This window comes from Heliangelus exortis, chromosome 1 (assembly GCF_036169615.1).
Source record: "Heliangelus exortis chromosome 1, bHelExo1.hap1, whole genome shotgun sequence".
In the NCBI taxonomy this organism is placed as follows: domain Eukaryota; kingdom Metazoa; phylum Chordata; class Aves; order Apodiformes; family Trochilidae; genus Heliangelus; species Heliangelus exortis.
In genome coordinates this window covers 7,268,313-7,289,797 of record NC_092422.1, presented here as the reverse complement: position 1 = coordinate 7,289,797, position 21,485 = coordinate 7,268,313, and the positions used below count along the sequence as shown (strand labels likewise).

At 39.0% G+C, this 21,485-nt stretch overlaps 1 protein-coding gene across 28 annotated transcripts in view; it reads right to left on the bottom strand.

The window, feature by feature from the left end:
• DLG2 (discs large MAGUK scaffold protein 2) overlaps window positions 1-21,485 on the bottom strand; it is a 961,231-nt gene that overhangs the window by 117,187 nt on the left and 822,559 nt on the right. The window contains exon 1 of one of the 28 annotated variants that reach the window (XM_071732979.1): window positions 6,820-7,082. The exons of the other annotated variants lie outside the window; for them this stretch is intronic. The gene's annotated coding sequence lies outside the window, so the exon portion shown is untranslated. Of the gene's footprint in view, window positions 1-6,819; window positions 7,083-21,485 lie in introns of those variants that run through there. 28 annotated transcript variants of the gene reach the window in all.

Below are 21,485 nucleotides of genomic sequence, written 5' to 3'. Positions count from 1 at the left end.
TGTTAAATTCAAGTGTCTATTTTCTGCTGTGAAGAAAATTGTTTCTTCACTGAAAAATAAAATATTCAATATAAATACAATTTTTCAGGAGGAAGACCATTTTTCAGCACAGGTATTAAAGCATTATCCTGTCCTGCTCCTCTTTTCTTTTTGCTTCAAATGATGGTTTTGGGCAATTGAAAACCGATGGAGAGGAAATGGAGGAGCAATGTTGTGAATATTTTGGCAACCAACAAGGACAAGGTTTTCATCAAAAGTTGCCAGGTGTTATTGAAATTTTCACTTTTAGGGTGCTGCAAAAATCTGAAAGCTTTGCAGCAATATGGAATGATACATTTTTTTAAAAGCAATATCTACCTATGGATTTATTTTCTGATGGTTATTCTTTTTCCAAATGGTTCTCTCTCTTCTTCAAGTATTTCTGTTTATATTCTTAAATTGGCAACAGTAGTAAGGAAGAAGAGTTTAAACACACAGACCTGAAAAAAATGGATGTACTTCTGGCATTTTGAACCTCAGAGTGACACGAAAGAGAAGGCGTATTTTGCCTTCATTATATATTTTTAAAATAGTTCCTTACTGTACTACAATTCAGCAGTCTTGTTATCTTCAGTGTAAGGCAACTTAACACTAGGCAAAACATAAGGGGTAAAAGACAGACAGGATAAAGTGCTAGTATTGTATAGATTCAAAAGAAAGCATGCTGATGATTAATTTTAAGTAAAGTAAGTCTTAGCCATTTTAAATCTTAAAAATAGCTCTTATGATAAATAAAAATCATGACTTCTAGATCAAACATTTTATCAGAAATAGTTCACAGACCTACAGACAGCATCTGCAGCCTAAGCTTGTATTAACCAGCATACCAAAACTAAACAGAAACAGAGAATTTCTATGTTTTTACCTTGATAATTTTAGGTGCTTGTTTGGCCAGCTGCAGACTCACATTTTATATTAAGTATCTCAAGCAATTAAGGCAAAACATTGGATTTTAAGGACTATGAATAGTGTAGGGCAAAAGTCAGACTAATTTTCGAATGGCAGGTAAGCCTGAATTGAAAGTTACAAATTCGCTTCACAGTAATTCCACTAGAAAATGCCTAAAATTATTCAGTCTTACCTACTTGCTGCCCTCCAGCCCTTCTACTTTTATTATTTCATATCACTACCGTTCAATACTTATGCACTGAGATGAATTTAATAAAAGCAAAGCAGAATTTATTCACATCTCTTCAAAGTCGGGAGAAAGCTGACTATGAGGCTTGTCTTTCAGCAGCCAGGTGAGAGAAAGAAATTAAGAGTAAACCCAAAATAATATATTTGAGCACTTTTTCTATGCAATGTGTAACAGAAACAACTACCCAAGAAAGGCAAGGATAGTCTGTAGGACATTAAGCAGATAATAGCTTTTCCCATTGTCAGTTTTCCACCTTGGATAATAGGTTCCTTTCTCAGGGAATATTTTGATAGCGGGAGACAAAGATCTACTATAGGCAAACTGAGTTTAACAGAATTGTACATAAATACAGAGAGAATAACATACCATTTACATGAAAAAGTACCGTTTACTGGGGATGATGGTATTTTTGTTTATACCATTTAAAAACAGCTACAAGGTTTTTTAAAATATGGTAGAGATTTTCTTTAGTGAGTAATACTTCCATTACTTAGACACCGCTGGGTAGAAACATTTGCTCCTTAGTATTACTAGCAGGTTGAAGGCTTTTTCTGCTCATACACATTACTGAACGTAGTGAAAATGCTTCTGAGAGTACAATTTACTTCAAACATAAAAATAAATAGCTATAAAAGAAAAAAAACAAACAACAAAACACCAAAAAAACACAGTGAACTAAGTTTAGTATGACTGGTGAGCTCACCCATTCAGTTTCAGCATGTGGCTGCACACAACACTGGTCAATCAGCTCTTTCTTATTTCATGTCAGAGGTTATTACCACAACACAAAAAAGGGATAATAGTGGGTTCTTAGCATTTGTTTAGCACAAATACCAATGCTAATGCTAATCTCTTTCTTTTAAACCTAGCATAAATTGTAGATCATGCTTACAGAGTGGTGATATCCTATTGTCTTCCACCCAAGAAGCATCTCATGGGTAGTACAGTAATGAATTAGAAGGGACACACAATGTCCCACTCTGTCACTTTCCAGGTTCTTCAAACACAACACACTGACCACTGTGATGTAAAGATGACATTAACTCTTAGGATTTTAAACTTTATGTCAATCTAGATTACACTCCTGCTTGGCTAAGATAATAGGTGAGTTCTGCTAACACTGAGAAAGTATTCTGGGAATGAGGACTCGAACTGCAGTTTTATCAGGCTGACTTTTCAGTGAGAGTAGTGGTAATTCCAGTGATGCTGTAATTTTTTCCCTGTAGTACAAAATAAAACCTGCATAGTATTACAAAGCTTTAGGCCACCAACTACTAACTTGAAGTTTGCACAGGATAAAAGACAGAACGTCACTGTTGTTAGGACAATGAATGAATCTGCTGCAGATATTTGCATACCTGCAAGTGGAATGACAAATGTTGTCCACGATGATTCCAGGCAAGATAGAAAACTGAAGACAAGAGTAGCAGAAGATATTTGGGAGTGCTTTCGACCTGCAGTCTGCTGGGGTTATAGCCATTTTCATGTAGGGCTATATACGAGTGTCTCCACAGACTTTTTTCTTCTATGCATGGTCACAATATGGGAAAGATGAAAAGTGTACATCTAGAGCAATGCACAGTGACTTCAACTGAAGCTCGTTCCTGGCACAAATATCTAATACTTGCCTGCAGGATTCAGAGTTGTAGGGCCTTTACTAGGACTGGATGGATCCTGGATGAAAACTGAATCCTACATCTCTATCTATGGGCAGCTGTAACCATCCTGTGAGAGAGACACAGCCGTAGCAACCAGCAGCCTTCTGACCATGCATGCCCCCTGAAAACATGGAGAAACTCCACTGAAGGCTGGTATAAGCAGCTTGTCTCCTGAAAAGAACTCAAGTGATAGTGTTCATGGGGACAATCATCTAAACTACACCAAATGCCACGCAGAAAGCAGAGCATTTATTTCACTTTATTTCTTTAACATCTGTCTCCTGTTGATTCTTGGCACTGAATTCTCCAGACCCAGTTCTATTACCCTGGAGCACATCCTCCTCACCTGGCAGGTTTCAAGGACAGACAGATCTCCTTGTTTTAACCATCTGGTAGAAATGAAGGTTCAGGGCTACGCATCTTGCTTTTATCTTCAAATAGCAAAACATATTCAGGTACCAAGACACTGAAAGCCACTGAACAAACCAAGTAATTGCACCCCTGAACAAATTAAACTTAGCATTTGTGAAATGTAGTTGCCTTACAAGTGGTTCTTTCATTGTTTTTATAACTCAAACAATCATAAGATTGTTTGTGCAATCATAAAAGATCTAAAAAAATATATCTTCTGCTGGATTAGGTCTTTGCATGTATTTCTCTCCCAACACAAAGCACAGAACAACATCAAAGAGAATGTTGTTTTTATGAACGTGCTCTCTCTCTGCTCCCATTGCCAAATTTGTTCCTTACATGAACTGAACGTTGGATAATCCTTTAACCTGGTGTTTCTCTGCCTATCTACCTGGACATCCACAAAATCCTTCTGTTTTTCATTGACATATTATTAACTTTTACTATGTTCTGTCTTTTTCTTGCCACAAAGTTAAATTGGTTATTTTCAACACTGAGGTGAGTGCATGTCTAGCCCTTCACTCCAATCCATTTTTTCCCTGAAGGACTTCTCCTTGGAACCATATCACTATGATTGCTTATGTTTGTATGGCTTTGTGTCACACCTGTTATGACTACTGAATTCAAAACTAAGAGTGCTGCAAAATAGCACCCAATTTGACTAAAAAAAGAAGATATTTGAAAGCAAGAAGACTGTTAATAGTTTTTAATTCTATGCACAAGAGCTTTCCATACTCGGTATTATAAATTAATTCCTGTACTGAAAGTATAGTGTTTGTGAGTGTGTCTGCTTGATAAAAGAAAATAGAGGTGCTACATGCACACAAATATGTGTTTGCACACTGCTGCTGCTGCACTCCCCAATCACTTAAAACATAGAGAAAAAGCACCCATGCACAACTACACAGTCACATATCAGCTATATTTACTGCAAACTGAAAAATAACTTTCCAAAGAGTAATGCTGGATTATCCAATACCCTATTTCAGTAAAAATGTCAACCATCACCTGCCATGGGACTTCACAGCAAACCTGAAGATCAGTAGACCCGAGGTATTTCAGACCATATGAAAAAGAAAAAAAATCAATTCCAAAGCTAAGGAGATTTATCCAAGATGTTTTCCCCCAGGCATCTGTATTTTATGTGAAAGATAATCTGAATGTAGGTGCCTTGGCTGGTTTCAGCTTTAATAAAAAGGCAAAAGCTGAGAAATATTCCTCTTGGAGAGCAGATTTCTGCTACTTGAGAATGCTATGCATCAACCCTTAAATAATATCTCTATTCAGAAATGAACAGGAAGCCAACCTACTTCTTGCAGTTGTGCTGTAGTGCATTTCCATCAGGATGTATCACTAACCACACAGACCAGCCCCGAGAACTCAGGGGTTTTCAGGGCATGGTGCTCCATGGAGAGCATCACAGTCACTGCAAGGTGGGAGGAAAGGATCACAGTAGCAAACTCACATCCAGATAAAACAACTGTGTTCTCCAGACAAGAGAAGATTTAAAATACAATTCCTTGTCACTGCTGTTCTTCCTTCAGCATCACTCCAGGAGTAGAACCACAAAGGAGCACTAGGCAAGCACCCAGGACTAAAACTTATTTTTGGCACATTCTCTGGCTATTTTCCAGTTGGTTGGCCTCAGTCTTACCTGGACCAGACATCAAGAATCCGATTTCACCTGTGCCTCAGCCTCCATCCCACTGCCCATAGACAGAACTAGTAGCTTAATCTATTGTGTTACAACAAATAGTGAGTCTGAAGCCCACAAGAGCCATATGCTCATATCATAACTGTCACCTTTTAGGGTTGCATTTCCTGTCCTAATTTATACTTCCTCAGACACAGTACATCATTTACATGGCTAATGTTCAGATTTCTGAGCTAACAGCATAGTGATGCATGCAATATAAATGCCTAGACAGATGGATGCAGTATCACAGATTTCTGAAAGGAGGAGAACTTGCAAAGCCAGAAGCTCACACTTCAAGAAATCTCGTTTGCTAGCACAGGGGGTCACTGAAAATAACTCTGGATGCTTAAAAAGCAGAGAAATACTCTTAAATAAAGCACTGCTGAGAAAGGTACACACTCTTTCCTAGAAATAGGTTCTAGTCTGTTAGGCTGCCAGGAAATTATCTTCTCAAGAAATTCTGATTTTTTCAAATTTATGATTTATAAAGAGTAAGTGCAAATCTGTTCTGCAAAAGAAGACAGTGGCAAAGGCCACTTTGCCAATAGCCTTTCTCTTTAAATAAAAAATGATGATAAAATGAGACACTTTATTAAAACAGGATCTTTCCCACAGCTTCAATACTTCACATACAACTCACAAAATAGATTATTTCTGAATGAGAAGTCACAATACAAGTTTAAATCGTTACAGCATAAACAGTTTGGATATCAGATGAGAGGTCTCTGGAAGAGTCTCCAGTTACTAATAATACAGTAAGAAGACAACAGGTGTTCTGCCAAGCCCTCTTGATATTTTGATAAAGCAAACTTGCCTCTCCATCCCACAGAAAAAAACCCAGCAAACAAGCACAGAGACAGAAACAATGACTGTCCCTTTGTTAGTACTGCTAATGATAAAAGGAAAAGTACAACATGCCCCTCCCGAGGAGGGACACAGGTATTGTACAGCAATGCTAATATTAATAAACACTCCGTTTCAATTTTTTTCTGGTTAAAGCAACACACACACACACGCACACACAAAAGAAAAAAAAAAAATAGCTGGCTTACTGATCTTTAAAGGTTCCTGGCAAGATAATGCGGACCGGTATTAAAGGAGCTTGCATAAAAAGATACAGAGGTCTTAATGAAGCAAGCGCTAATTAAAACAAAGAATCTGAAGCTGGTGAAATTCAAATAGTAATGCACACATTATAGGAAATACATCTTTTCCTGCTGTGCTGTGCTATATCATGCTTCTCTCAGTTTGTTTCAAAGTCCCCCTTTGCCTTTCATCTTACACATATTTCAGCACCGTTGTTATGCAAGATCGGGAATCATTCACTTTAATGTGGTACTAAGCATACTACCACAAAACCAGAGAGTCACTACCTTTTTACTGATTACCTAATTAAAGAGCTCTACGGTATAAATTCTTTGCAGCCCCTCGCTGCACACAAAAGATTCAGTGCTGCATCTGAAAAGCCACATGTATATAAAAGCAAAGAATTTGTAAAGGCTTCTGACTGTAGCTTTTTGTTTTTCTGCCTCTTGTTACAAAAGCAACTGCTATCACTCTCTTTTAACTGCTAATAAAAGCAATATAATAACCAGCAGATTTTCTGGTTTGTAGCTTCTTTGAACCCCCAACGCACTCACTAGAGGAAAGTAAGTTTAGCTAGAAAAGAGATCCTCACAGCACTATGGTGAATAATTCATCATTGCATTTTTCTTTTCATCTCATTATGTGCCAGTAACATACACAACTGAAAATATTGCAAAATCTAAAAACAACCACAGACAAGGACCTCCAGCAGCAAAATACACATAAAACTAGCAGGCAGGTTTCCCCAGCTTATATAATAACAGCTTTAGCTCAAAACCCCCATCACTCACCGAGGACTGAATTCACTTGAACAAAAGCAGAGCCCAGGCACCAAATGCAGCTTCGCAGGACTCTTAATGCGAGATGCTCCTGTCTGCTGTTCAGTTCACACTTGCCTTTATAACTAAGCCAACCAACAACATTCAGTTGCTGAACCTGATGAATTATAAAACGGTAGCTCCCAGACTCTCATATTTTACATCACAGGGGGTGGTCATCCAGCATACACACTGCCTGTGTACATATATTCCGCTATAACTCATCCTGATAAACACATCAGGGCTGGCAGCAGTGACAGTAATTGGTGCTCAGGATGTACAAGCACAAACCAATAGAGCACACTCCCACCTTCTGCTCTGTGCAACATCTCTACCTGTCAATCACTGCACCTTGTTAAGGTGGAATGATAACTGCACTTCAGGGGAGAAGCAAAACTTGGAGGATAAACTATCTACCTGATATGAATTGGTCCCTTAAAATTTTCCTCATACAGTAGTAAATGTAGCTTCAATGTCTTCTAGATAGTTTTCACGATTTAAAAACAAAGCAAAACAAATCTTCATGAAATCTCCTTTTCTTAAAGACACAGTTCTTGTTTAGTGTCTAACACACAGTTCCTAACTTCCACTATCATGAATAGGAATTATTTGGGCAAATTCCATGGGTATTAGCAAGAATAGCTTAAAAAGCAGTACTCCAGGCAGAATGACTCTTAAAAGCAGTAAAACTTGCTGCTTTATATAGCTGAAATTATGTGTACATTTTAAAAGCTTCTTAAAAAATGCTGATAGGTATTAAGAATGTTCTGTAAGCTATAAAAATATATTTGTAATGCTAGTCACTTCTCTAATGCTTCTTTTTTTTTTCAATATTCCTTCATTGTTTCTAAATTAAATATATCGATTGAAAAGAAAGGATCCAAAGAGCTAAAACCTAGACCCATTAATACAATCAATTGAACTAAACATTTTCAAATGGGACTAATTACAGCAATAGCACTCACAATTGTTACACATGCCACAAATTAATGCTCACAATTAGCCCCTAACAAGCAAAACTCATTATGGCTCTGCTAAAAAACAGCCAGGAATCAGTCACTGGAAAGGGTTTTGTATGGAAGTGCTTTACAATGGAGCAGAAGTTGCTCTTTTGGAGTTGAGCTCCAGGAATTTTGTGTTTTACACAAACTCAAGGCTATTTGTAGGAGCACAGAGTGTGAATGAACACTTTATTCAGGATGATTTTCTATTTCTACATCACCAGTGCTGACTCTTAAGAGGGCTCCATTTGGAGCCTGAACTTGATCCAGCTCCTTTCATGTCCCATGCTGGTAAAACTCTTCCAACATTTGGTAGCACAAGGAAAGGTTGTGCTTGGCAAGGTGAGCACAGTTGTATGAGCGGTTGTGCATTGCCAGGATGCTTTTCCATGAACAACTGGGCTGAGGAATGCAAATGAAGCCTGCACCAGCAGCCCCAGGCAGAAACCCAACCCTTCTCACCATCTGGACCAGCTGATGTGCGTCATGATGTGGGAACAGGGTGTTGCATTTCATGCATAGCAAAAGCAACTCCTATGTATATCCTTTCTCTCCCCTCCTCAGCTGCTTGTTCCCTCTTCCCCCCCCCCCCTTCCTCATTTGTCTCTGTGTTTAGCACCTTCACTATACAAGCAAAAATTCACTAAAAATTCACAAGCAGCATTTCTACATGTGCTACTGGCTTTTACTACAGTGGCTGGTATGAAAGAAAAGGTGTTTGTAGCTGAGTGGCAGAATGTAGGGGAGGCATATCAGGACTTAAGAGTAATGGTTTTGATGGCTCTGCCTTTCCTGCTGAGATGCTGATTGGGAAATCCAGCAATACTTATTGGGAAAAATTCAACATGGGCAACAAACCATAGAATGGTTTGGGTTGGACTTTAAACATTATCTGTATTCTAAATGACAGACCCTGATTCATTGAGAAGCAGCCAAAAGATCTGTGCCATTGGACTTGCCCTTGAGGGCCAAATTCTATTCTCAGGGGTCTACACATTTCACTTGAAATTATGGATGTTCTGCACAATGGCCCAAGTACTGCAGTTTGTGTGTCTTGTGACTAATTAGGGTTTTCTGACCTATTTTTCACAAAAGATAGGTTTAAAACCGTATGTGCCACAATGCCTTGAGTGGCATCTATTTTCCTGGGGTTTTTTTGCTTCAGGTTTGAAGAAGCTCCCCAAGAATTTTTGTAAAAATGAAACCAATTTATAATAATTTGGGGCAGTTTGATTAAGACATAAGCAATGCTTTATGAATATCCTCGACCAGCAGAACACTCACCTTATAATTCTGCTCACATATACTAAAGTACAAGCTTTTAAAACTGACCAATTTAAAAATAATGTAAGATAATGCAATATTTCATAGCTGTGTGTAGGTGGCATGCCTAAACCACAGTCTGTGGTATTACACAAGACCCACGATGCCAAGAAAAATTGCTATCTTCACACTTACTTCCAATGTTTCTTTAGCTCTCCTGACTTCCATGTTAACCTTCCATGGGAAATATTTCATCGCTGATGCTGTCATAATATTCAGCAGAGTGGTGCTCTGTAAAACTGATACCTTCACGGTGAATGGATACACCCATCACACAACTCATGGCTTTGGGGCTCTGTTCATTTGTTCTGGTACAGAATGTGAGATTTCACTTTCGAACTTTCTCACTTTCCTGACAGATGTGTGAAAATCCCATATGGCTGCCAGATTCTGCATAGCTCTATATATAAAAAGTATGTATTTTTAAGGCATTTGTAACAAACACATTTGGTATTAACTTTGAGCTTCTCTGCTTCAAGGTGCAACCTAGAAATGATCTAAAAAAAAAAAAACCAAAAAAAAAAACAAACCAAAAGTATTCCTGTTTGCTGCCAAAACACAAATTATGTCTTCCATACTCATGTGGACTATATTGACTATGCATCCCAGGCATCCTATTTGCTATCTGAAGTGAGCACAATGGTCACTGGGGGAAAATCAGGGCATTCAGCTGGAATAACAAGAGTAGTTACCTTTTCTGCTCAAGAAGCAGCTATGGAAACTTGAAATTAAGAGTAACTACAGGCAGCTCTGATGCTCTCAAGATCACAGATTAGCTAGTTAATTCAAATCCCAGGGAAATAAAACAAGATCTCCAGTATCTCCAGTGTGGACCCAAAGTTCCAGGTGAATAAATGTGCACCAACAGAGATAATTTCCAGGCTTGGCCAGATGGTATGGATGGTCACGACACTGGTCAGTAGTTCTTGCCATCATGCAGGCTAACAGAGGTGTTTATTCAGTACCTTGCATTCAGGAATTATGCTCTTCAGCTCCTTCAGTGATTTTTTTTGTCAGTTTTACACTGGCTAAAGGAAATGCTCTTCCATCTGATTGCCTCTTGATGGCACTGTCAGAGAGGATCACTGAAGTGAAGAGCCCAGCAGGATTTAAAACCAACTGGACATTTACCAGACAATAACATCCAGAAGCGCAGAAGTCACCAGACACCTAATCTTTTCAATAATTAGGGAATCTAAAAAAAAATTTGTTTCTTAGGGATGTTTCTCCTCTGATATCAGATTCAACCCATTGCTCTGCCTCAATCTGCAATGTTTCACAACATCCCAGCTTCTCCCGGGCCTCTCCATACAAGACAAAACCCAGAACCTCAATGGCACCAGGTCATTGCCCACCTTCCTGCCAGCAAAGGTGCTGACTTATATCTCCCTCCTTAGCCCAACAAAAAAATGCCATGAAATCTGTATGAGCACAGTTAGTTCTGTCTGTTAGTTTTATCAAATTCAATCAGCTGCACATAATTGTAAAGGTATTTTATTACACCTGGTAAAGGTAACCACTGGCTAAAGGGAATTTCAGCAACTGTACCCTCTGAGGAATACTAGGGTGAGGCTGGGTCATTGTTACACCTTTTGAGTACAGAAGTCTATCAAACTATTAATTCTAGCTGAGGCCACTGAGGATTTATGACTTTCACAAGCTATTCCAGTGTCTGTGGTCTGAATCCAATGAGAACTTGTCCTATAAATATACATTAAAATAGTACTTTGAAAGAGACAGATTTCATTGCTGTAACCTATGTACATCATGCATTGCAAAATAAACAGCATTGACAATGTAAATTAATTTAATTGCCACAGCAAAGCAATGGACAAATTAATTGCCTTTCAATGCAGCACACTTGCATTTCCATTTAAGAACAGCTTTTAAATAGGGTTTCAGTTTCTAAGATTAATCCCCATAAGTACGAATGAATAAAACTGTATATTTAGATTAATTATTAAATTAGCTGGCACATGGCTTTGAAGATGTAAAGGACTATACAAGTGCTATTACTTTAATAATACTTTTCTGAATTACAATACTTCCTCAAATGGCATCTTTTTTTGCTGAAAGTGCAGAGGGCAAGCTGAAAATCCTCTTTCTGAATAAGAACTGTGCTTGAAAAAATACAGAAAAAAGCAAATTAAAGAGGATATTCAGCTACGTCTAAATGAACAGACACCCAAGAGATCAATTCCAGTTGATCAAAGGCAATGACAAGAACTTGCTTTGCTAGTTAGGAAGGTTGAACTATCTTCATGATGGCTTCATAGTCTCAAGGATATGAGTGATCATTATCAGTAATAAAGAAGAGCTGCTAAAATGAAGGAAGACCAGCTGGCACATTCTCTGGAGCCTGGAGAGACTGCCTGGATTTGATTTAAAAAGCCTTTTACAGCACCCCATGAACCCCAAATACTACCACAGCCCATTTATAAGACAGTGGATATCTCAGGAGCAGTCTGAGACTTCACAGTGATGCTGATTTTCTGTATGGCTTAGGTTGGTTTGGCTAATTAAAAAAGAAACTTGGATGACATAGTTCAGCATGAAGAAATGTTTGTGTGATTTTGTTGTCATTGTCTGGACTTTTGTTTTCCCTTTAACCCAGTGTTTCAAATTATTCTCTTTCTGCTGTTTCCTTTTAATCTGTTACAGTTGTCTGAAGTTCAATATGCAAATCCAAACCAAATATAGAGGACTTACTAACTCCAAGACCTGGAAAAGTAGCTCAAGAGGTAATTTCTATTAGGTGACAGATTAGGTTCCATAGCAAACCAGACAAGCACCTTTTACTCAAGCAGAGGGTCCCAGAGTCAACTCCTTTTATGGCTGGTGGAGAGAAAATATGAGTTAACAGCTTTGTATGGCAAAGAATGGTGGAGCAACATGAAGATCCTCCCGCGACTTGCAGTTTAACTCTGCGTGCACTCGGTGGTGGGAGGAGTAGGTGGCTGATTTGGGGAAGAAGTACAGCATAGGAATGATACACTTGACTCCTCTGAGGATGGTGACGAAAATCTGTCAGCTTGGCATAGTTCTTCACGTTACCTACAGCAATTACTGACGCATGGAGAATGTAAGAGCTCTGCAGACACCGTGGCAAGAGGCATGGTATGTGCAGTATCTGCTCCACTGAAGAAGCCCATGACACTGCTACAAGGAGCTGTCCATACAAAGGGACACAAGAAGAAGACACGGAACAGTCTTTGTGAGCAAAATGTGAAATTCAGGCTTGCATTTGTGGAAGATTGCAAAAACATAAGCAGCGTAGCCTGAGGATGCTTTCTGCACTGATTATGACAATGAGCGAGCACAGGAATCAGTACACACACATTTTTAGATTAAGTTTTCCCCTCCTACAGCTTTCTTTCAGGAAAGAAAATTTGAAGCCTGGATGACTAACTACAATGCAGATGGCAGAGCAGTGTACAGATACCCATGCTAGCTCCAAATCAAGTTGCTTAGATGACACCATGAGTGAATTTAACCTACTCTTATTGAACCCTGTGGTTATGGTGCTCCTGGAGCGGGAACATTTACAGCAGTTTGTGATGCAGAGCAGCCAAGAAAGGACAGCAGGTGATACTCAAGCTAGGTCTGTGCCAGCCATTCTTCTAAAATTTACTTCTGCTGGTTTTTGCTATTACTTGCAAATGCTCCAAAAAAGTACCTCCCAGCAAGGAAGAAAATATGCAACTGCAGGAACATCAGACTGAAATATTGCTCTGAAAAGAAAGGAAGAAATAACTGCTCTGCTAGGATATGGAAAACCCTCTTTCAGCTCAGCAGGAGTCATCTGTAGCCTTACAGGGCTTGCAGGGCTGCTGGGACTGGAGATTTACTGCCTTGGCTCTAGTATCAGACCAATTAATTCAGCTCTCACCAGAAACCTTTTTTGTTAGCTAAGGTGATGGCACCCCAGTGAACCTGCTCTAAGAGGACTTTCATGCCCAGCCATTCCTGTAGTTTCTGGGCACTCTGAAGCAATGAATGGCAATGACACTCCATCTACAGGTCAACAATAACCATGAACAGGGAAGAGTCCATCATCCCATCACATCTGTACCTGGCAATGAACTTCCACAGAGTCTGAGCTGAGTTGAGCACTTAAGGACAAGCCATCATTTTGTAAGGATTGTGTCTGATGGGACCCAGCAGTCAGGACACTGATTAGACACTCTGTTCTTGAACTACTTATAGCTGAAGGATTAATTAGGAGTGGGAAGTGCTCTCAGACCTTTAACTGAAGAACTGGAGAATTAAAAGAGGTGAAATATAGATACTTATTCTCACTACAACATCAGAATCCCAGAATGAAACCCTACTGAATTAACTCATACTATGTAGATAAAACAAGAACATTTTATTAAGATTTTGAAAATTATAAAATGGGATTTATTGGAAAATAATGAACTGAGCAGAGACTGTACATACTACATCTGAAGATGTCTGTTTCTCAGGACTTAAATTTGTAGCTGCCTTCTCCTTTACTCTGACCAGCATTCCTCTCAATATCTGAACTGGAAATAAATCTTATGGAAAATACAGCCCAAAGATAAAAGATAAGGTAAGGATATCAGTGAGGAGGAGGTAGCTAATTGCCTTAAAATTCTTGTGCTTAAAACTCCACAGCTTTTTTTATCAGAGCACCCTGAAAACCAAAGTACCAAATGTCAGTATCTGAGAACCTGGGACATTTGCAGCAAGAATTTTGTTTCCATGTGTGCTGAGATGATCATGGCTTCTGTGACTCAGTTTCTCAGATCAGCAGAGCTTCATGAAAGTATTGTGAAGATAAACTAAAAAAAATGATGCATTTAAACTCTAATGTTGCAGGCCACCTAAGCACCTTCAAAATTAAAGCAGCAACTTTTTCAGCTCCAGTTCTCAGATAACACACTTATTGGCCTTTAAAATGTATTGTGGGCATGGAATAATTGGAAGTGACACACGTGAATGAAAACAATAAAACCCAAGTAACCCTGGGGTGCACGCAGGAAAAGTGGACAATCCATAGTACCTTGTTTTGATACCATACAAGGACTATGTAACACTGTATAAAAATGCAGTAAGATGACAAAAATGGGCTACTTTTGAAGGAAACAAGATGACCCTTACGAAGAAGACACTGTCTCCAGTCCACTGTGAAAAGCAGGGAAGGTTAAGGATGAGTACTTGGGGAGATCACAGCCAGTTTCAAATCATAATAGACAGGATGTGGTCTGACAGTGTGTGACCCTATGGACATTGTGCTATTCTGTTAGAAAGTAATAAAAACCTACATCCCCCAAAGTATCATCAAAGTTATGGGCATTGAGTCAGCTTGTACCAGAAAGTGATGAGGGGAAAAAATCATTTTGCTTTATAACACTAAATTTAACTTCTGTGTCTCCCAGTAAACATCCCATGGGACTACCATTCTTCAGCACTTACCTCATGGAATAATAAGGACCTTTGGGGAGAGGAAAAAATGCAAATTCTGTGTGTCTTTTTACAATATGCTATCTATATCCTATTAAGAGTGTAGTAAACAAAGCTTTTCTGAGTATGACAGACTAGCAGAGCTGAGCAAATAATTTACAGTGAATGTTTCTTCACTGTCTTTTCCCCCCCAATGTTTTCTTTATAGATTTTGTTGCTGTTCTCACAAAATAATGATTACACGGGAGTTAGTAGATGCCCTCTGCCTATATTGCTGATTTATAAACCTGTTGTCAGTATTTATGAGTTTTCCATAATCATACTCTTTCCTAATTTTCTGCCTCATGAGGTGTAAATATCAACGCTACATTTAATTCATATGAAATATGTTAAATCCTTTAGTCATAATATGAAGGACAAGTAAGTAGAGCAGGCAGTTTGTTGGAGGTGCTATTATTAGGTGTCTACTAACACACAGTGGTGTTATCAATTAAATAATGATTATTAGAAAAAATAAATTTCTCTGCAAAGGAAGGTACACTCCTAATGACTGCCCCAGGAGATTAATATATTAATGTATCTGGGCCCAAGATATTATGCTGTTGATGGTTCCTATATCAGTGTTTTATGTAAGGTGTTCACTTTATTCATTTGTCCCTCTGCAACACACAAACTGTGCCTGTTGATAATATCCAGATGCAGCATTGTCAGTGAGCAGTTTCTCCTCTTACATGACATATACCCTTTCCAAGAACAGTAAAAATTGTAATGGAGCACATGTGACAGATAGAGTCCTATAGCTGACCTTTCATCGTTTCTATTTTGTTTACTTTGTCATCATTTTACTGATTGGCATAAAAATGATACTCTAAGAATGAAAGCCCAAATAAATATCTTATGGATAACTTCTCAGCTGAAGAAACTTCTCAGCTCCTGGGCAACTTCTAAGCTTCTCATTTGGGGCTTTAGAACAGGAAGACTCAGCATGGTGCCTAAGCTATTTTAGTTACAATACCTACACAAATCCCAACCATCTCAGCAAACACAAACCTGCCTCAATTACCACATAGATCAGAAAAAAAGAGAATTAACAGGCAATCTCTCTCAACATATTTTCTGGAAGTCTTCCAACACCCACACCCACCCCCTCCCCTCCCTTCATGGTCTCTCACTGGCAATATTAAAAATGAGTTTCTTACAGAAGATGTGGTGGTTATTTGCTGCTCAAAGCAAGAGCCTAACCAAGACCATCTGTAAACATCTGTCTCTGGCAATAAGTAAGCATTTCAGGGTTCCTCTGTTCAAAGCAAGAAATACTGTGTATCTGTGTTTAAAAATTTATTTTCAGATGGAAGTTTCATCTGTTTTTCCTAGGAGAACTTTGATTTAAACATTTTCTGGAGAACTTTATTACCAGCCTCTACAGGATAAATAAGATGAACCAATAATTCAGCAACAGTTTTGCTCGAGCAGTTTTCTACCATAAGAGGGTTTCTAAATAATTATCCAGCTATCCTGAAAGTCAGTTTCCACACAAAGGAATATTCACACCCTTCACACATACTTAACTGCACACTTAAATGAAGACACACTACCTTACACACATCCAATACTTAACAACCAGTATTCAATGATTAGCAGAACCTGAGCTCTGGTCCACAGCAAACGTATTGATACACCATATACAAAATAAGCCAGACCTTGAAGGACAATTTCCTAGTACCTTCATTAAGATATGATTACTTAATTGTGTCCTATTGTGTCCTGTGAGGAAAAAAATCCTGTGTCACCTTTTTACATATTATTCACATGAAATGTATTTCAAAAGACAGGAAACTGAAGTCTCTCTAATTTTAGCACAGTACTCAAGCATTATTTAAATAGCTACACACTGTCACTGTGAACTACAATGTGATATGCACTGTTAAATTATCAATTACATTTATCTAGTTGAAATGGAACTGTATTTTGTAAAAAAGCTATTCTGATTCTCGTGGATCTATTTGATTCTCACAGAATCAAGAAATAAATCAAGCCAGAAGGGATCTTCAGCTCATCCAGTCCCATGCTCAAAGCAGGTCCATTTCTTCAGGGCCTTGTTCAGTTTTGTCCTGAACTGCAGCTAGGAGAGGTATCACAAACAGTGATGCTGACCAGACTGCTCTGTGACTGAGAAAAGTAATTCACAGCAGTTAAATGGACTTGTGTGTCCAATAGAGGTTTAAATTCATGGAAGATCTATGCTAAGTAACTGCATAGGAATCATTAGAAAATGTGGCTCACTTCCTAATTTCAAAAGCATTTCAGCACTGGGAGAAAGGTGGAACTCGGGTCAAAAAGTGCTATTTGCTCCTTTGGCTTTGTTCACATGGTTTGATCTCCCTGCAGTTCATGAAAATGACAGGCAGTACATAGTCACAACTGTAAAAATTATTTGCATTAATTTAAAAAATTTTAAAAATGTAGATTTTTGCAAATTGGCATATTGTGCAGTGTTCAAGCAATAATAAATAAGCAAATTAGGGGCGATCCTCAAGCTCCTGGAAGGTGGACAGTCCAAGAGCTGTAAAGACTATATGGTTCAGTGGCACACAGCAGAGTCCATATGCTTGGAGGTCTCCCCCTTGTTCCTGGGGATATGACATTCTGACTGCAGGGGAAAAATGTACTTAAAAAAAATAATTCTCTATACCACATGCTCACATTCTGCACTTCTTGAAGCTCTAATGATATAACCATAGCCTTTGGCTTCTGGTCAGCTCTGCTTTCACACTCACACCTGTTTGTTGGAAGCTGCAGATACAGTGCCATGGGACCCTGAGCTGGCTAGAGCTGTGAGGTAGATCTGAAATAATTTTGGACTCAGAAGTTGGAGGTTTTATTAGAATCCTGAAGTTTTTAATTAGGGAGACATCCAAGGCTATGTTTATAATTAGTAACTCAGATGTTTCCAAGATGATTCCCTGGCCCTGAGGCAGCTGGTTTGGAACATCTTACGTCTATGCCACCAAACTCTTCTACTGTCCCAAAATTTAACCTGTCCCCTGGGGCTGGTGCTGCACTGGGGTTGGCTCCCAGACCATGCTCAGGCCATGCAGCAGTGGCCTAGAAAAAATGTGTCAGGGACCCTGCTAACAATTCAGCAGCAAAAGCAATCTCATTCCTGTTTGGGAATATTGCCAGACATTATTTACTAGTATATATGCTACAAAAGAGACTATTTTAAATTGAACAGGGATTATACACAGTTTTCCTCTGGCCTGTCCTGACCCCAAGACCAGACAGGCTTTAGTAGCCATTCCCACTTCTAACCTGGGGATGTTCTGTGACTTTCTGAAACTTTTGCAGCCTCCCATCCTCTTTCTATGATCCTTTCACCTGTGAGAGCTTGAAGTTTCTCCTAGCTTTTGGCACCTTCAGTTCTTCATTGTGTAGGAACTCCCTCCATCTCACCCCAGGGGCTTCATCCAGCCCAGTCCTAAAGGAACTGAAGATAATGGTGAACAACCAAGTAGAAACCCAAATATTGTTTGTCACAACATTGGTGGTTTTTTTTTTGTTTTGTTTTTTTTAAAATGAAACCAGAATAAACTGATTTTCTATAATTTTGTTTTCAGAAAACTCTAATTTTGGATGCATATCAAGGTGACATTTGTTTCTTCAAAATTGTCCTCCACCAAAATAGGACAGTCCTCAACGTCATAGTCCTTTTGCAAATACAAAAAATAGTTTAATACTTCCAGAAACATATTCCCTTTAAGGGCAATAATTGCAACACACACTTTACAGCCATGGATTAAGGAACCAGGCACATGTTAAGTAGGCAGGCCCTAGGAGTGCTGTCCCAAAACAAGACCCACCCTATGGTTATTTAATTTCTCCCTTGTTAGTCAGTCTTGAGCCAACTCTGTTTTTTTTCACACATCTGCATTTTCTTCTGGATTGCATGCCCTTAACATAGGGCAAAATTTTCATGCTGAACTCCTCAGGTTGTCAGTCTGAATTTATTACATTACTCCATATCATTGATCATCATGTCAAGCACCTAGGTGAATCACAGAATCATAGAATAACTCAAGTTGGAGAGGATTCATAAAGATCATAAAATCCTTGAGGGGACTTCTTAAAACTCAACTATATGACTAATAGCATTTTCCAGATGCTCCTTTTAAGTCTGACAGCCCTGGTGCTGTTACCACTTCCCTCAAGAGCCTGTTTTCAGTGACTGACCACCCTCCTAGTGGAGAAACTTTGCTTCACTTCCACTGATGCAGCTTCATACCATTGGCAACTGAAGGACTGTGTCATCAGCTCTATATCTTCCTTTACTTTCCACTTGCCTTTCTACATTTTCCTTATATGATGCCAAACTTTTGCCTGTAAATAAAAATCTCAATGTAAAAATTACTGCTTAAATACAGTACTTCACCTGTTTCAATGAGTCCAAATTCTTAAAGATCTGGAATTATTTATATGCCTCATCAAAATTAACTGGATAGAACGCATGCCTGAGGGATGGGGGTTTTGATACTTTTAGATGTCTTGTGAAACTGCATGAGCAGGTTTGACATCCCTCTTCCACTTATGCACAGGTGTACTCCATACGGATATAAGACTAACACTGACTTTTACAGACTAATAAAAGGTGCCTTTTACTATTTTTCCCATTTCAGCCTGTGTTGAAGTGCTTAATCTGAAATTAATTTTATCTCTAAATTACTCTAACTTGTCTAACTTTAAAGAGGTGGAAATTGTTCACATTAAAAGGACATTATTTAAAAGGGCAATAGTTTTTTTACAGCTTTATTGAGGAAAAAAAAATCAGCAGAAGGTATGTTCTTTAGAAGTGTGCTAAGGGAGCAAGAGATCATCAAGTCTTTTCTTGTCCCTCAGAGGACAAACCAGTTTCCTAACCTTTTGTTGGGGGACTTTTCAACAGTGATGCTCAGAAACAAACCCCACTGTTTGAAAGAGCTTCTCAGGTTGCAAAATCTTTCTGTCCTAATGCAACAGTTGGCTGTCACCTAAATTGCTAATCTTGTTCCCTCCTCCAGACAAAACTGTGGCTATATATTCCTGCCTTCTCTCTTGCTTTGATCCTGGTACTTACTGGTAAGCCAATGCACTTTGCCAGCAAAACAGACAATGATACTTAATTTTGTTTGAGATTTTTTTTCTGAGAGTACTTAAAAGTTAACAAACTATTCTTAGTGTACTCCTTTAAAGCTGTAGTGAAAAATTAGTTACCTTCTGCTTTCACGTAAAAACCAAAAATTTTGTTAACCACAACATTTGTGCTCACAAGCCTCTGGGCAGAATTTGCCATCTCAGGACAGAGGAATATGAGTCTGTTGTCAAGATTCACTGGGTTCAGCTGAGAGGATAATTTTGCCTCTGTCCTTACATAAGGTGGTTGTTGTTTTTCTCATATAACCATTGAAGTGTAAACTACAGCAGAATTTGCCTTCAGAGGAAGAAAACTAAAACTGCCAGGCAACTTCACAATATTAAAAAAGTATAGCAAAAAGGTACTTTTGATGCCATGGATGCAAGCAACTCTCATCAGGGACCCCCTGTTAATATTGGGGTCACCACCACACAGTTTGAGCCCCCCATCTGCACCTACAGGTTTTATACAAATGACTGAAAAGTTGGCCCTGCCTTCAGAGAGCATCACACCAGGCCCTACAAATGTATCCTCCAGCTCACTGCTCTTCCATCACAGATCCTAATGACCACTGAATTGTGTCACTGTGATTCTGTGATCTTCAGTAGTGACAGATGGTGCTCTGGAAAGGGCAGGAAAAGCCCAAAAATTCTTCCTTGTTCCATGATGAAATAAATGTTTCAGAAATAAAAAGAAAAAAATATGTCACCAGATCTAAATCTAAGAGTACCAAGTATAGAGATTTACATTAGGTTTGAAAAATTTCAGAGAAATATAGCTGGCAGAACTAAGAATAATAAAAAGAACTACTTCAGCCTATTTGGATGAATAAAGCTCTTAGCAAGGGTGTAGATTCACCAGCAAGTTAAGATAATAAAATTCTTAACAGTAATGCAGAACCTAAATACTAAATTCACTAAATACTTCTATTCAGGTTTTGGAAAGAAATGGCATGATGTACTTTGTTTACATGAAAGGGATGAAAAACTCATCAGTAATTAGAATCATAGAATCAAAGAACATAGAATGGTTTGGGTTGAAATGGACCTTAAAGATCATCTAGTTCCAGACCCCCTGCATGGACAGGGACACCTCTCACTAGACCAGGTTGCTCTAAGCCCCATCCAACCTGGCCTTGAGCACTTCCAGGGAGGGGGCAGCCACAACACCCCTGGGCAACCTGTTCCAGCATCTCACCACCCTCACAGTAAAAAATTTCTTCCTAAATCTAAACTAAATCTCCCCTCTTCAAGTTTTAAAACTTTTCCCCTTATCCTCTCATTACACACCCATGTAAAAAGCCCTACCCCAGCTTTCTTGCAGGCCCCCTTCAGATATTGTAAGGTTGCTATAAGGTTATCTCAGAGCCTCCTTTTCTCCAGGCTGAACAACTCTAACTTTAGCCTGTCTTCATGGGGGAGGTGCTTCAGCCCTATAATCACTTTAGTGGCTCTCCTCTGGACATGTTCCAAGAGCTCCATGTCCTTCTTATGCTGGGGTCTCCAGAACTGGACATACCACTCCAGGTGGCATCTCACAGGAGCAGAGTAAAGGAGGAGAATCACCTCCCTAACTGGCTCTCTTTGCTTCATTTGATGGAGCCCAGGGCATGGTTGGCTTTCTGAGCTGCAGGTGCACATTGACAGCTTATGTTAAGCTTCTGGTCCACCATCACCCCCAAGTCCTTCTACGCAGGGCTGTTCTCAATTATTTTCCTCCCA